The sequence below is a fragment of the Myiozetetes cayanensis genome, unplaced genomic scaffold (genome assembly GCF_022539395.1).
Source record: "Myiozetetes cayanensis isolate MyiCay16 unplaced genomic scaffold, myiCay2020 scf20-37, whole genome shotgun sequence".
NCBI classification, from domain to species: Eukaryota; Metazoa; Chordata; class Aves; order Passeriformes; family Tyrannidae; genus Myiozetetes; species Myiozetetes cayanensis.
In genome coordinates, this window is record NW_026087412.1 from 5129038 (window position 1) to 5144991 (window position 15954).

General features: G+C 49.4%; 1 protein-coding gene across 3 annotated transcripts in view; it reads right to left on the reverse strand.

Annotated features, from left to right (window-relative positions):
• The window catches only part of ELFN1 (extracellular leucine rich repeat and fibronectin type III domain containing 1), a 103895-nt gene that overhangs the window by 71610 nt on the left and 16331 nt on the right, over positions 1 to 15954 (reverse strand). For all 3 annotated transcript variants that reach the window (XM_050317410.1, XM_050317412.1, XM_050317411.1), the window contains exon 2: positions 9966 to 10078. The gene's annotated coding sequence lies outside the window, so the exon portion shown is untranslated. The remainder of the gene's footprint in view (positions 1 to 9965; positions 10079 to 15954) is intronic.

Sequence of the window (15954 nt, forward strand, 5' to 3'; positions counted from 1 at the left end):
CAGACATGAGCCATGGGAGACTTCAACAGGTAGGCCCAGGGTGCTGATTGGCACTAGTGATGCTGGGATAGAGCATTTAGTAACCCCCACCCATGCCTGTATCTCCTAAGAGAGCAGGACATCAGCTCAGAACTTGCTACATAGCATCGCTCCAGAAAGTGGAAAAATACCTTGGATAATGCAGAAGTTTCATGGGAATACCCCTCTGGTGAAAGAGGGCATTCTCCAGGAGGTCTCTGCACAGGTACAGGTATGTAACACAAACCTTTAAACACACACTCGACAAAGAAAAGCACCATGTTAGATGATTAAATCCCCCATGTACCTGGGGGAAATGGAGAATAAACCCTGCTCACCAGAGCTGTGAAACATATTCACCTGTTGCAGGAATTAATCCTTTTTTATTTTCCTAAGAGAAAGTGGCAGAGTTGTGCCCACAGAAATCCTGTCTGAAACGAATCCCTGATAAAGAGGAAGCCAAGTTAAAAAGCGAGTTTTACTATCCGCCAGGGCCCTAGGATTTTAAAGGGTCTCTTGTAGAATTACTGTATTAGCAGGCTACTATAGGTATAGATATTAAACTGCTATGCACAGTAAGAAAAATCATGAAAGTTTTGAGATGGGAAAGAAATGCGTGGAAAAAATGAGACAGAAGAGGGTAAGAGGGGGAGCAGTGATGTGTGGAGGGCAGGGAGGGTGGTAAATGATGGAGGAGATAGTGGAATGGGGGTGAAGAAGAGAGCAATGAGCAGCAGTGTTGGGAGAATAGAGAAAGATAAAAAGAGGAGGAGAAAGGAAAAAAGAGATAAATGAGGGCAAAGACCAACTCATCATTTTGCAATTCCACCCCGGTGGAGAGGAAAATTGATGTCTGGAGCTTTTTTTATGTCCAACCTCCTGGGCATGGGACAAAAGACAAGTTATTACCCAACCCCAGGTCAGGTCTGTAGCCTGCCAGCTGCCCAGACACATTCAGAGAGCCCATGGGAGCCGTAAATCAAGGGGGCCAAAGAGATCACAGGGAGGCCGGGACCAGGCACAGAGCAGCAGTGAGCTCAGCAGAGGCAATATAACCACAGGAGAGGAGCGAGCCCAGGAGCGACACAGGCAGATGAGGAGTGCCCAGCCCACCAAGGCTTTGCTCATCTCTCCTTCACGCCATTCCTAAGGACAGCACTCCCCGAGAGATGCAAGTCCCCCTGCTTTTCCTCCTGATTTCCCTTCCTATTGATTTTCAGGCTCTGAATACCATTTATTTTTGCTTGCTTGATTCACTCATTCATTGAATAAAGGCATCATCACTATTATTATTATTATCCTCGTCATCGGGCTCCTCATCACACATTATATTATTTGCATTGCAGAGCTGGAAGATTTCAGGTTGAGGCAGGAAATTTGTGCGAGTTGTTATTACTGCAATCAGATGAAGTGAGAATTGGATCGGCGGAGGCTGCCAGAGCACAGTTGTCCCAGCAGGACACCGAGGCTCTGCCCAATCAGGGGAAGCTGCTGCTTCAACCTGCAGGTCCCGCCAGCAATTTTGGACCTGCCTTTGGTGTCCCATCTCTCCCTCCCATCCCACCTCCCACCTCCACCAGCTGCCAGCAGAGAACGGGGAAACGCATCAGTACAGGAGGGCGAGGAATCAGAAAGGACTTGGCGAGATTGCACATTTTCTGCCTTGCTGATGGTATTTATTAGACAACAGAAAATAGCTATTTTACCATCTGCCTTGTAAAAAAAAAAAAAAAAAAATCCTCATTAAATTAATGGAATGTGCAGCTGCCGAACAGAGTGTTCCTCTCGTGGCCGCCTCCCCATCAGCCCAGCGCTTGCTGGAGCTGGGAATCAGGCTGCCAAAAGTAACCGCAGCTAACCTGAGCTCTTGTGGTGGGAGAGGATGGACAGATAGACAGAAGCCTCCTGCTCCTCCCAGCCCTGGGTTCCTGCCAGGGGACCTCTGGATGCCCTGCAGACAAGGTGCAAGGGCTGCCTTGCTCGCTGTGTTGTGGAGCAGAGGGCTCGTGTCCTTCCTGCACACACCCCTGCTGAGACTCAGATTGTGAAGGAAACTGGATGAGTCTGGTCAGCAGGCTGAAAATGCCTCTTTTTGCCTAAGCAGAGAGTGATCCAGACACCAGCTGGAGGAGGTCAGTGTTGCCCCATGCCATATGTTGAGCATGGCAGGATGTCTGGGCATGTGAAATCCCAATTTCCATGCCTCTGGCACCTCAATTAATGTGAACAAGTCAATCCATCCCAATATCTCAAAGTTTTATCTGAGCTGATGTTTGCCCTGTGGAGGTGTTCATCTGAGACCGCAAAACCAAGAAAGCCTCAAGCCTAGCTGACTGCACAGACCAGAGGAGCTCCTACACATAAGCCCCTTTTTTGGCTGAGAACAGACCAGAAATCATGAGCCCAATCCTTCCTCAATCCCAGTAAGACAGGCACACCATAAACCAACAGTCCTGGCTGATTTTAAATGATGCTGACTGAGAGAGAACAGCAGCCAGTGTTACCAATTCATTTCTCCTTGGCACTGAACAGCACTGAAGGGGGTTTAAGTGAACCTTTTCTTCTGATATCTGGCAGAGCACGGGCAGTGTTTAATGGGGAAGTGATTGCCAAAATCCCATATTACATGGGGCTTTGAGGAGCAGATCCACCAGTTTGTACTGTCGAAGTCTCCCGGAGGTACCAGATACCACAGCACGCTGCCTTAGCTCACTGCCTCACCACAGCATACAAGGAGCACCTGAAGAGTGATGACTAGGACTACTTTAGGTCAAGCAGCTCCTCTCCCAGGGAAATAAAGCCCTTTGTTAGTTGCCTCAGCACTGACGATGTTTCAGGATCACTGCAGTATAATCCACATTTAATCCTCAATTGTGTTTTCTGCTGCTAACCCCTCTGCTAATGCCGGGGAGCTCCCAGTGCTTGCACTGCTCCTCTGAAGCTGCAATCTGTCGCTGTGGTCCCCTCTTTCTCTTTCTAGGAGTCTCTTCCTCACAGATTTTTCACCTAGATGAATTTTTACCTGTCTTTTGCAGGAAATTTGTTCTCTTAAATTTGCTCCTTTAGCATTTATGAAGCAACTGGGGGGAAGTTGACCTTGGGAGACAGGTCCAGCTGCAGAGAGGTTGTTCCCATTGTGTCTGTGGAGGAAGCAGGAGATGGCCTCTTGGATTTCAGCATGCAAAGGAAAGTTGCAGGACCTACAGCATGTCGAATCACTTCATGCTGAAATAAATCCTGACATAATAAGCCCTAATACCACCAAAGAAACTATTACAGTCACTTACAAAAATAATCCACATTGAAAATCGGTGAAAATACCTCTCCCCGATGGAATAACATGGCTCCAGAGGATCAGTTCCAGTCAAAGACGATAATTTCATGTTTACCCAACAGATGAGGGCATCTCCAAAAGTCAAGTGTTTGTTGCCAAAAAAGCTCTGCTTAAGTGAGATTTTGCCACCTCCCATCAAAGAGTCGCTTTTAAAAGCAACGACCAAGTACAAAAGGGAAGACCACGAAAGGCACAGATCAAATCAAAGTCCAGAAGGATGCCGTGACTCTCTCTCACACCACTGCCTTCAGTCCTATCAATCCTCAATTTGCAGCAGCAAGGGCAGAATGAACACCAACCTGGCTGCTTCTCAAGCACAAATTTTCTGGTTTTCAGAGGTTAATGGCAAAATTTCTCACAGCCTTTGCCTACACTGCTGCTGGTCTCAGAGATTTTAAGGCAGAACTATGTCTGCAAGTCATTGACTTTATAGCACCAGTTGTTTGTCTGTTCAGAGCTGTAGGAGTATTGCCACATGTGGATCCTGGCCCTGTGGTGTGTGCACGCTGCCTCTGGCTGTCCTGGCAGTGCCACTCTCTCAGAGGAACCTGTGAGACAGGGCCACCAGGCTGCTGAGCTTCCTTGTTGAGAGGCTCCCAGGTTGGTTTAGAAGGCAAGTCAGTCAGAAAGACGTGGCAGAGTAGCAAAATACCAGGGACAGGCATTTTTCTTCCTTGAAAACAATGTTTGCTTTCTTACAAGAAAAATGGAAACAAACAAACAAACACTCCCCCCCCCCAGATCCTTTAATTAAAACTTGAAGGCTGTCACAGGGAATTTTGATAAAAACATTGACATTTTGCAAAGTTGCCCTTGGACAAATCATGAGCGTGGAAAGCTCTGAGACAGGGACACCGTGGAAGCACCTCTGCGCATGCCAGAGCGTTTGGGAAGGACATTCATCTTCCTGCAGTCAGGTGTGTTGGTAATTCCATGTTGCTCCTCATGTGTTTGTCCTTCCCATACCCACGTGCAATCCACGTCGCACGGGAGCTGTGGCAGGACTGTGAGAAGGCCAAGAGAAGGTCGTGTGGTTGCACACAGGGAAAAACACAGAGTGCCCGTGGCAGGGCAGCGCACACACGGCTTTGCAGGCAGGCAGGGCTGTGGGTGTTGTTTGGAAAGGAAGGACTTTGTGCCTGTGTGTCTCCTGCTGTTTGCACAGACACGGAGCTGCATCGCTTCACGAAGCCTGGGACATTTTTACAGCAGTCCAGGGTCAGGGGTGCTGGCTGGGACAGCAAGGGGTGAATAACAGCTCCGAGATTTCGGGTTACTCATTTGTTCAGTGGGAATTTGTAGAGCTGCAGCTTGACACAGCACCTGCCATTCTCCAGGACACCTCCAGTGCTCAGGACCTTGTGCAGAAGGATGCTTCCACCTCATGAGTCAGAAGTGCTGGTGCCCAGGCTTTCTCCTGCTTATGAACATTTTTATCCATCACCCCTGGCTCAGGTCTCAGCTGCAGACAGCAGCCCTTCCTCCACAGGCCCTGCTCAGGCAGACACAGACCCATGGCCACCTCCAGTCATCCACAGAGGAAAACAAGGAAAGACAGACAGGGAGGAAGGACCTCATCCTCCAGGTTTGCCCCGGGGCTGATGCACACGTGAGGAGCCACTGCTTTTTAATACCCTGGGTCTCAGCATTATTTCCCTCTGCTCCATCCCCCTGCTTCTCCCATTTGTGTGGGAGCACTCAGTTCACACTAACAGATCTGAACATCCCCGGATGATTAAAGGAAGTGCTGCCTTTTAAATCGCTCTGATTGGGGTTGACAGCTGTGTGGAGTTGGACACTTGGCTCTAATGATGTGTGAAAATCTCCCTGCTGTGACCCATCGTTCCAGCTGTGGAAAATAAGGAGAAAGGCGGAGGAGGGGGGGTAAAAAAATCCCTTCAGAGGAAGTCCCTGATCAGACAGAGGTTTGTCACTCAGGACAGTCCCTCTGGGGCTCTGCTCAAGGCCTGCATGTGGCTGGGAGAGGTGGCCCTGCTCGTGGAACTGATGAGGATGTGTGTGAATGTGGCACCAGTGGCAGCAGGTACAACAGAGTCCCACTCCAGCACAGGTTGCCATGACCAAAGCATCTGAGCCATGTTGGAAGCTCAATCTCAGAAAAGGAATGCCTGCCAGTTTCATGGTGGGCTCCACCCTGGCTCTGGCCGGTCCCACCAGTATTCCCATGCTGGTATTGGGGGGATATTATCCAAGACAGGGGTGTTCCTGGTGTGCACGGGCTGCCAGGGCACGGCCGTGCTGCTGCTGGAGCTTTGCTTCAGTCGAGTCCCGTGAGCGTGGTAAGAAGGGACTGAGCAAGCATCCCTGACACACAGGGGCCACCAGCTGACATCTCCTGAGGTTAGTCTCCATCCCTGCATGAAGGCAATGTCAACCCAACAAGTTCACTGCCTTCTTTCCCCATCACCTTCCTCTGCCATTAACTCCCTAATGACACCTGAATTCAAAGCAAATCTGACCACACACAGTCCAGTCCTTCCTCTCCAGACAAATATGCTTCTTAGAGGCCCTCCTAGCTGAGATCCACTGTTCTGTGGCAGATGGGAATGGCCAGGTGGGCTCTGAAAGGAAGGATGAGTTTCCTGAGGCTCGGACGGGGCTAAACAGAGGCACAAGGGGAGGCCGGGCACCAGCAAGAGGTGTCCTGCAGCGAGTGACCCTCAATGTGACATTGATGGCTCTTAATTCCTAAGCCTGCTTTGGAAGGATTTCAGTAGATCCTATTTAATCACTGCAGCCTCTTCATCTCCCTTGTCTCAGCTCAGGGTAATATTACGCATTCTCCTCCAACGGCTTTCTCCAAGAACTGGCCACCTTCCTCCTCCTTTTCCTCCTCCTCTTCCTCCTCCAGAGGTCCCTGGCGCAGGATGTGCCACCGAGCCCTTCTCCTGCTGCACAGCGCGGGGCTGCCAGAGCCGCAGCTGCCCTTGGCCTGCTTACCAGCACACAGCTCAAACAGCATTTGCCTAATTTCCCCTGTCCCCGGGAGGACTCTGTCCGGTGCTAACGAAGGGCACGGCCCCCTGCAGGTGCACCGCCACCCCCGTCCCCGCAACCGGGCTGCGCCGTGCATAGCATTAAACGTTGAGGCGCTTGTCAAAATGTTGTAACGATTTTTTTGTCTTGTTCCATTAGCTCCATTTCCAAAGGCCACCACTGGAACTACTGAACATTTATTTCTATTGAATCCAGCTTAGAAGTTATGATCTGAGAAACGGGGGAGACAGGACAGTATGTTCGGCGGCACCGGCTTTTCCCCATCACCGCTCGGCTGAGACACGTCGGCCTTTGAAATATCATTTCTATTCCTACCTTAGAAAAACTAAAGAGATTGACTCTTCTGCCTGCTTGATTTGCTTCTGCTGGTTAAATAAGGTACATAAATATCAGTCAGGTGGCTGCCCTGTGTAAGTTTTGGGGCTGTGTGTTTAAATGCCCTGCACAGTTTGTGGTACCGGCGGTGGCAGCCGAATTTCCTCCCCAGGTGCAAAATAAAGTGCTGTTATTACATGATTTTCCTGTTGCTAGAGAGGTATGCACATGAATCTTCCTCCCTCGCTGCCTGTGCATGAACAGCATCTTATTATGCAAATACTATGAGTATTAGACAAAAAGGACTGAAGAAAGCTGGTGAAAAGAGCAGTTTAGACTGGGGGTGAAGCGTGGGCAGGGCAGGCTGCAGGGACTTATGGTTCCCAGATTCGCTTTAGGTTCACTCTATCCCCAAGAAGTACAGAGCCACAGGGAGTTGCATGGGGCTGGGGACACCTGCAGCCCCCAGGGACACTGGGGAGATGCCCAACACACCAGACCTTGGCCACAGGATCGCACACCAGGGTCACTGCAGGGCTCAGCTCCCCAGGTAAACCTCAAGTTTGCACAGGGGAGCTGGGCTTGCTGCGGGCCAGAGGACAGGACTGCTGGTGGCAGCCCTGCAGAACTTCTCCTTCAGGGTAGAAAAAAGGGAAATCTAAAGCCTTCTTGTAGACTTCCCTGCATTTCAGTTCCTTGCTATTTAAAGACATGTGAGAGCCCAAGAGTTCCAGCCCGGCTGCCCGTGCCTGGATGCTTCGAAAAGTTGTAATCCCTGCTAGTGACATCACAGGCCGTTGCCATGGGGATGTCACAAACTCAGAGCTGTGACTTCACCACGGCAGGGATGGGCAGCAAGGGAGGCCCTGCTTCCCAGCCACCACTGTCTCTGGTAATTAGCAAACGGGCATGGAAAATGAGGATGAAATACACAGGATAGGAACATAAAACCATTTTGCAAGTATGATCTATTGGAAAGCATTCCCTCATGAGAAAGTGCCTCCTTAATGTATCCTGCGCTCTTAAATAACCCGCAAAAGGCAGAGAATAAAATAGAAATTATAGTGATTTGTTTTATTGGGCATTTCATTGAGTAATTAAGAGGATAATTAGGAGAAGGAACACTAAAAGGCGTTACGCTCAGCCCTCATCCTGCTGTAGAGAAGCATCCTCATACTGAATGTGCAGCATCATCCAGTGTTGTCCTGTGCCAGTGTGGGGTTCCCTGGGGTGAGAGGGGCATGCATGGATCTGGGAAGGGGTGAAAAACATCTCCCCTGTGGCCTGGCAGGATGCCAGAGCTCTCCCAGGAAATGCAGGGTGGGAACAGTAGGTTGCAGGGAGCAAACCCCACCTTTGTGGCACCTCTTGGCATGTGGTGTCTGGCTTTGGCACTTGTGCATTGTGTGTGTCATGTAGGGGAGCCTAAAGGAAAAAGCTGTCTCTGGGGAAGAGCTCACTGTGGTGAAACATGGGCTGACGGAGCACCACAGCCAAGACAGAAGTGCTGAAAGCTCAGCACAATCGTCCCCCTGTGCCAGGAGGGCAGCTCTGTCACCCACTCCCCTTCTAACACCTATTCCCCATTTTACCTCCTCACCTTTGGTACATATAAAAGTACCTGTATAACTAATCCAGATAGGACCCAACACCAAGAGCCCTCAGCAGCTCAGTCTAAGCTGCCTCCCTAGGATAGCCAGTATTTCCCACTGACAGAGGAAACCTTGGTGCTGGTCAACACATCCATGAAACACACACACCAATGCAACAAAGACCCATTCAAGTCACAAAATCCACAGCTCCTTTCCAACCCCAGCACATCTCGCTCCACCCCATTTACCCACCAGCACAGCCACACTCCAACAGAATTGTCAGGACATCAGGTGCCACCACAGGCTTCCTCTGAAGCCCATGTTACAAACTGGGGGCCCCAATGCTCACACGCACTGCCACCTCCTAAGAGGCCCCAGGTGAAAGCCAGCCCCAGCAACAGCAATCTGTCCACTGCAAGTCCTCAGTGGTCACTGCAGGCAGCAAGTGTGGTGATGGGAAAATGTAAATGGGAGTGACAGACACCATGAAAAGAAAGGGCTTGACTGGAATCAGTGAGTCCCACTGGACAACCATCTACAAACACCAAGATGACTGATGAGCTAATTCCCATTATTTCCTCAAACCACTTGCACAGGTGGCAAAACAAGCAACCAACCTAGCCAGATAAATGAGAAACCCCAATCTCCAACACAGCAGTGCTGAACAATTGCCAAGAATTAAGTAGTACTCAGGTCCTTGTCTGCTCCAGAACACACATTGTGGAAAGCGTGCTGGAGAAGGCTGGCATGTTTTAAACTGGTCTCTGTGACTGGAAACCCCTTTTTTCTCCCTGGAGAGATGGGTGTGACGGCTATAATCCAGTTGCCATGCTGGATTTCAGGGACAGCGGCTTGTCCGTGTTGAGCCCAAAGCATCAGACAACTGTCAGAAAAATCCACGTTCAGAAAGGCACCAACTCTCCTTTTTCCCATCCTGAGAACCACGGCTCCCCTCCACCCTCCCCCTGCTCAGGGGGAGCAATTTCCATCCTCTTCAAAGGAGAGTAAAACCAGCTTTTTGGCTTGTGGCTGGCTCTTAAAGGCACGAGAGCAGCTTGCTGAAAGACTCTAGAGCTCAGCACAGCCCTAAAACAAGGCTCCTGTTTGAAGTGTATGGATTGAGGCTGGATTAAGAAAGCCCAGGAGGAGTGCCTAGCTCTGCTCCTTCACTCAAAAGCCTGTTCGGCAGCAGCAGCAGCCAAGGCACTTCATCCTGCTCAGCCCTTCGTGTGATCCCCACGAAGCCGCCACGGCGCCGGGGAAGCGGCGATTTCGTATGCGCGGTTCAACATGACCCGGGGAGCGGGGAACGGCAGAGCGTGTGCTCTGCTTCCCGATGCTGCTCCTCCCGGGAGGCTGCGGGAGCACCCAGCGCTGCGCTGACCCTGTCCTCCTCGAGATGGGCAGGATAAATAACTTCCACAGGGGCAGGGTGAGACCAACAGCAAAGGCAGGACAAAACACCGCCATTAACCACCTCTGCCCGGTCAGGCGGAGCCGACGGAGACTCCAGAGCCCTGTGCTGCTTGGGCACAGGGACTTATCTGCATCTTGAGACAAGTTTAGAGAACCCCTTCCGAAGTTTCCCTCTTGCAAACACCTTGTTTCCCCCCTCCAATCAATGCAACAAGCAGGTTTAGCGCAACACAAACAGGGAACAGAGGATAAAACAATATTCCAACCCATACCTGAAGGTGCATCCTTCTTTTCTCACCAAGCAGCAGGGAGGACGTTGCTGTCTCTCGGTAATTTTCCAACATCCTGTGTTGCAGGTAGATTTATGCACTGATCATAGTTGGAGCTGTTAATAAAAAAGCGCAAAGAAAACGGATTTTACTGTGAAGTGTAGGGCTGCTTTTCTCCCAGCTTTGCATTATCATGACTTCCTCCTTTTTTAATCTTTTTTTCTATGATTGACCATGTTTGGGGTTCAAAGCTTTAAAAATAAATCGCAAAGCGTCTTTCATCTACTATGCATGAGAGAGTCAGAATCATTACATGGTTTAAATGGATATTTTGGGAGCAACGCTGGACCAAGCAGTTCCTACTTTAACTGGGAGCCAGAGGGATGAAGCTAATTTGCAAATAATGTTACATGCTGGTTTTACTTTAACTCAGGGAAAGGGCTGCAGTGACTACTTGTCATTCTTTGTGAGAAATTGAACAAAATGGAAATCAGTTCACTAGTTAAAATATATAAAAATATATGTATATAAAAAAAAATATCTGCAGCAGACCAATTTCTCCTGCACCAGGGGAACATCCCAGGACTGCAATTAAGCTGTGGCTCAGCACGAACCCTCCTGCTGCCTGAGCAATGGGGACAAACAGACCGGCCGTCCTTTTCCTGAGAGCAGATTCTTAACCTGGCGATCTGAGAGCTTTTCTGCAGCTCAATTTGAGCCACTTCTTCCTTACGCAGTTGGAAAGTCAACTTTCCCCTTTAGCATCGTTAACGCCTTCCCCCAGGAGGGGGGAGCTGCGATATCTGCAGAGCTGCGTCTTCACAGCGAATCGCCTATCGATGACTTTGTGGCTAATATATACAGTGGGAAGCAGAGGAGCTAATATAATGTAATTTTCCATGTTTACTGCATTATTACAGTGGTTGAATCTGCTGATTAGTTCCCATTTTTTTGCCATCTCGTCCCGAGCATCCCTTTTATTTTTGCCCTGCTTATCTGCATACAGTCATTTATCCACACGGCTGCTGTAACAGCAAGCAGGGCCAAAGCTATCATTTCTCCTCCCTTTCACATTTTAATCTTACAGACCTCAATCTTTGTGATACCACTATTATTTTGTCCATATCTGATCTAACGGGAACCAGCCTTTTTTTTTTTTTTTTTTTGGCCCTAAAAAAATAAAACTAGTCTGAGCAAAAGATCATGGTGGCTGTGGCACTAATGCTCCCTGGCATATCTCCTTGCAACGAATCCGGTGCTAAAACAGAGACCGTTTGTTTCCCTTCTCTCTACAGGACTGCAGGACTGACCCCTCATGCACAGGCAGCTCCCACCAATAAACAACATTGCCCCGATCTCCTGGGGGATTAATTTCTCTGCCAACTATCTCAGCAGCTCTTCTTATTGTCTTATTTATCCAAACAGTGGAAAAACAACTCAAGTGGAGCCAGACACTCTCCAACAACATGACTGTTACTGACTTCTTCAGATTTGTTCCCCTACAAGCTAGGGAAGTCTCCTCTGCCAATGGTTAATTGAAAAAGGAGGGGGGAAATTTCCTATCATATGAGCAACACCAGAAAAATACACTGCTGTTCCTTGACGATCACGACATTTTGCCCCCAGCTTCCCCAATGCCCCTCACCTCCCAGCTCTGAGCTAACAGTCACACCAGCTGGAGACCATCCGCTGAAGCACTGAGCCAAGATGCTCTGCATATGCCAACCACATCAGCCAGAAAGGATTTACTTGGAAGAGATGAGGAGACAAATTGAGGAACCCCTCTACTCCCTTCTGCATCCCGAGGTTTTTCAAACAGCAAATGCGCTCACTCAACCTTCTCACTGCATGACCACACTCTGCACCATCACTCTGTGGTTTCCACCTACACCAAGCTCTTCACCTCTTCCTGCAGACCAAGTCCTTCCCCACATCCTCTGCTGAACAGCCCAGTATGGGGAATCCCTTGCTCACGTCCACAAGGAGCTCCCAACCACCCATGCTGTAGCACTGCAGGAACCTGAGTGTTCCTTGGTCTAGATACAACCCAGCATGTATTGTATTTATTATTAATGAAAGATTAAATGTTCTAAAGAGTATTATTAATTTTAAAGCTACTAATAATCATCAGCTGTCCCTCACTTCACCCTGCAAGCCTGAGAGCTGTAACGAAAGAGCAAATTCCAGCTCAGAGCATCTTTAACCGAGGCTGCTGTGATCCACAGCCCAGCTCTGCAGCTCAGGGCCCACAGGCATTTTCTGCAAGTAGTGAGGAACCTCAAAGGTCTTCTAATGTGAGCAACCACAAAAACCCAGAAATGGCAGAAAAAGAACTCTCTGTTACCCTTGTCTTTGAAAATAAGGACTCTCACCAACCTCCCAGATCTGCAACACTGAGCTGTCTTCTCTTGTTCCAGTCTGCACCCCTATTATCACACCAAGAACCAGGTTTGCACAGCGGCCTGCGTTGCAGCAGTCATAAGATGGTGATAACCCATTTGAGCTCCAAGAGAAAGTCTGCATTTCCAAATGTGTTCCTTGCCCTCTTCCCCCTTTGGAAAACGCAGCTCCTTACAGTCTCACAGGAGCACGAGCTGAACTTCACAATGGGCCCATCCCAAATGAGTTGTCATGGGACAGGACTGTCCATCTGACCACATAACACTCAGCTCTCCTCCCAGAAGCAGCCTCTGCTCCCATCAGAGGTGCTCCATCAGCACCAGGAGGAGGGCTGTTTCTGCCCTGAATCCTCGAGCTCTTCAGCAGGACCAGCAGAGTGGGAAGCCACTGGCTCCAGCAGACACTCACGTGTCAGAAGGGCACGTGTGAAGGTACAAATCATCCCTTGCACCAGCAGCTTTCCTTCTGGCTCGGCACATCAGCACTGGTGGTGAATCACATTTCCTTTGAATTTCACTTGGAGGAACAGGGAGAAAGGTATTTCACAGAGGAGAGTCACAAAGAGGCCCACCTTGGAAAATAGGCTATTTTTGGTACTATAATCCCTTTCCTGTGGAAAAGAGGGAGGCCCAAGAGACTGATGGAGCTGCTGAAACCCACAGAGGAATCTGGCAGCAGAGTCTGGAGCATAATACGGATATCAGGGACCAACAACCAGGGCCAAGATCCATGTTCAAAAGCTGTACCAGCCTCAGGACTGAGACCTGTGCTTTCACCACCCACCTGCCCACCAATCCTGCTGTAAGCCATGCAGTATAGGATGCTGCAGAGCAAGAAGGTGAAAAGGGACACTGTTTGCTTCCACAGATCTTTCCTAAGCATGCAAAGACCTGGCTCTTCATCTGAGTGCTAATTCTCACCCTTTTTCATCCCATTTTTTTGCAGCTTTTCTACAAATCCAGAATACATTTGAGCGATCAGCACAATGTTTAGTGAGAAAATCGTATGCTACATTTCCGCTTGGCATGATTTTGAAATGGTTAAGCTGTTAAGCCCTGAAAGGGAAGTTTTAAGAATACCGTGAATAAAAGAAGCCAAAAACAAAAATAAACCAGCAGCAGCAAAATTAGAGCATGACATAAAGGAACCGTTTGGATGGATCCTTTTTTTCCAGAGAAACAGTGCACGCTGGCTGCTGCTTTCCCATGTCAGGATCTCGGCAGTTGGGTAGCACTTGGACTTGCATTACAGCAGCAGAGAAACAAACTCAAAATCAACAATAGCACAAGTTTTCCTAAGATGGGATCAAACTTCTTACAAGCTGCTCTAAACCACTGCCTCTGAGGCCTGCTTTGCCCATCTCACTGTGCCCCAGCAGGGGAGATGCTATGAGAGCAGGAAGGGGTTGCTTGGCACATCCTGAAGTGCTTGTGTAAGGAGAGGCAATGGTCCAGGATGGGGTACTCTGGGAGATACCCTAGGAATGCCTGTATATCCACATAAACTCTTCCAAAGAGAAGTAAATCCTGCCCCAGTCTGTGGCACCTTCATGCAACACAACCCCCGTGGTACTGGTCCCTCTAAGGACAGCCAGGTTCTGCCTAGAGCATTCAGGGGACAGAGGGGACTCCCCACCTTCACCCAGCCAACTTGATTCACACAACACAGTGACAGCTGTGTGGCCCCTCTGTCTCCTGTGTCACTCAGAGGTCCCTCCTGAATTATGCATTACTTTGCTGCTGTGCACACTGACTCGGTGACTTACTTACACAGCCAGTTACTGGGCTGAAGGACACAGCTCCAATCACAACCATTTTACACTGATTTTTGTCACAAAATGCGATACAATGTTGGATCAAAAGACCTCCCAGAATCCATATATATGACAGTGTCCCACTCCAGCTGTGACACAAAACATTAAGGTAATGACAGTGCCAGTAGCATTCATATCTGCTACTTTTAGGTCCACCCAAGCCAGTGCAGCTGAGAGGGAACAAGGGCTCTTTTTCTCCCTCTCCAGCCTCCCCTGAGTCGCTGTGAAGTTTTTGCTATTCAAAAAGCTCTTGAAAGAGAGCTCTCTCACCTGGGAGGGTCTGGATCAGAGACCTGGTTGGGTCACTACAAAGGTAATGGAGGGAGAAACCTCTTTCCCCAGCACGTTCACCTCTGTGCACATCTCTGCAGAGGTGAAGCACGCTCTGGGTAGGGCATCTCCTGTCCAGTTCTGTACACTGACCAGCAGCAGCTGGGCACGACAAAGAAGATGAATAAACAGCCAGACATCCCCTGCAACTTCTCCAGCTCAGATCCTTCCCCTGCCTTTCTGAAGTGCCAGAGGATCTTGTGCTGGGTCCACAGTCACAGGATGAAACCTGTGACCTGTATCCCCAAATCCCTCTCCTCCCCCAGGGAGGCAGGGACCCAAGCAGTCAACCCACCACCTCCATCTCTCCTGGGGGGTGTTCTAAGGCTCGCCTGGACCAAGTCAACACCAACCTGATTCACCACTGGCAAAAGTCCTGCCTCAAGGAAGAAACTGGGCTGCAGAGTTCCAGAGGTCCCTTGTGCCAGCATTTCTGAGCCCCACCTTGTGATTTTCTCTTCTGTGTTCATCCTCCTTCACAGTCTTGAAACTGCAATGCCTCAGGAAAGCTCTCTGTCTCCACAAGCAGAGAATCTCGTATGTGAAACATTAACAAAATCCTAGGATTTCATTTTTATTGAAAAACCAAAGCCCCCTCTGCACAGCCCCCCTTCCCTGATGACAAACAGCATCTCTGCAGCTGTCAACTACCCCTGAATCACAGCACTGGCAGGAACAGGCTGTGAGATAGGGTAGAGCACGTGGTGACCTGCAGAGGACTTGGGCTGAGAAACCAGCACAACAAATAATTACTTCATTGCAAGTCAAGGGGTAGCACTTCCACAAGGAGGAGAATTTTACTCTGCACTGGTGTTTATATTGCAAATTGCTTCCACAGTGCTGTTTCAAGGAGCCCTTGCTCCTCATTGGCATTCAGACATCCCCAGCCTTCATCAAGGAGCCAGGCCTGGCAGCCTCATCCCAGGGCACTCCTTTCAGGCAGGGGGAATAATTCCTTTGGATAAGGTAGGTAACAACACAGTGCTGCTCATGTTCAGGGATGCACCCAGACACCGACCACTAGTGTGTGTGAGCTCAGAGTTCCCTTTCCTATCAGCCTTCTTCCATCCTATTTTCAAGTGTGGATTCATGGGAGCTGGATCTTGATCTGTCACACAGAATAAACCCTAAACAATTACATACCTCCTTCTTCCCTCATCTGAAGTGCCATGTTATCAAGTGCCAAGTCTCTTTAAAGAAATTACCAGGCAAGTGTTCCTACTGCAGCACCACAAAATAAACGAGCACAGGGCTCACCTGTAGTGATCCACCTGTGTGGATCAGCAGCATGATGAGGAAACTTGTTTGGCATTTGCAGCAGCATGCCCAGAGCACAGGACAGCCACAGGAAAAAGCATCTGGGTTAACTTTCACACCACACACCTTCCTGAATGCCCTACCCATCACAGGCCAGGTGTAAAATCCTCCTACCAGCCCTCTGTGCCATCC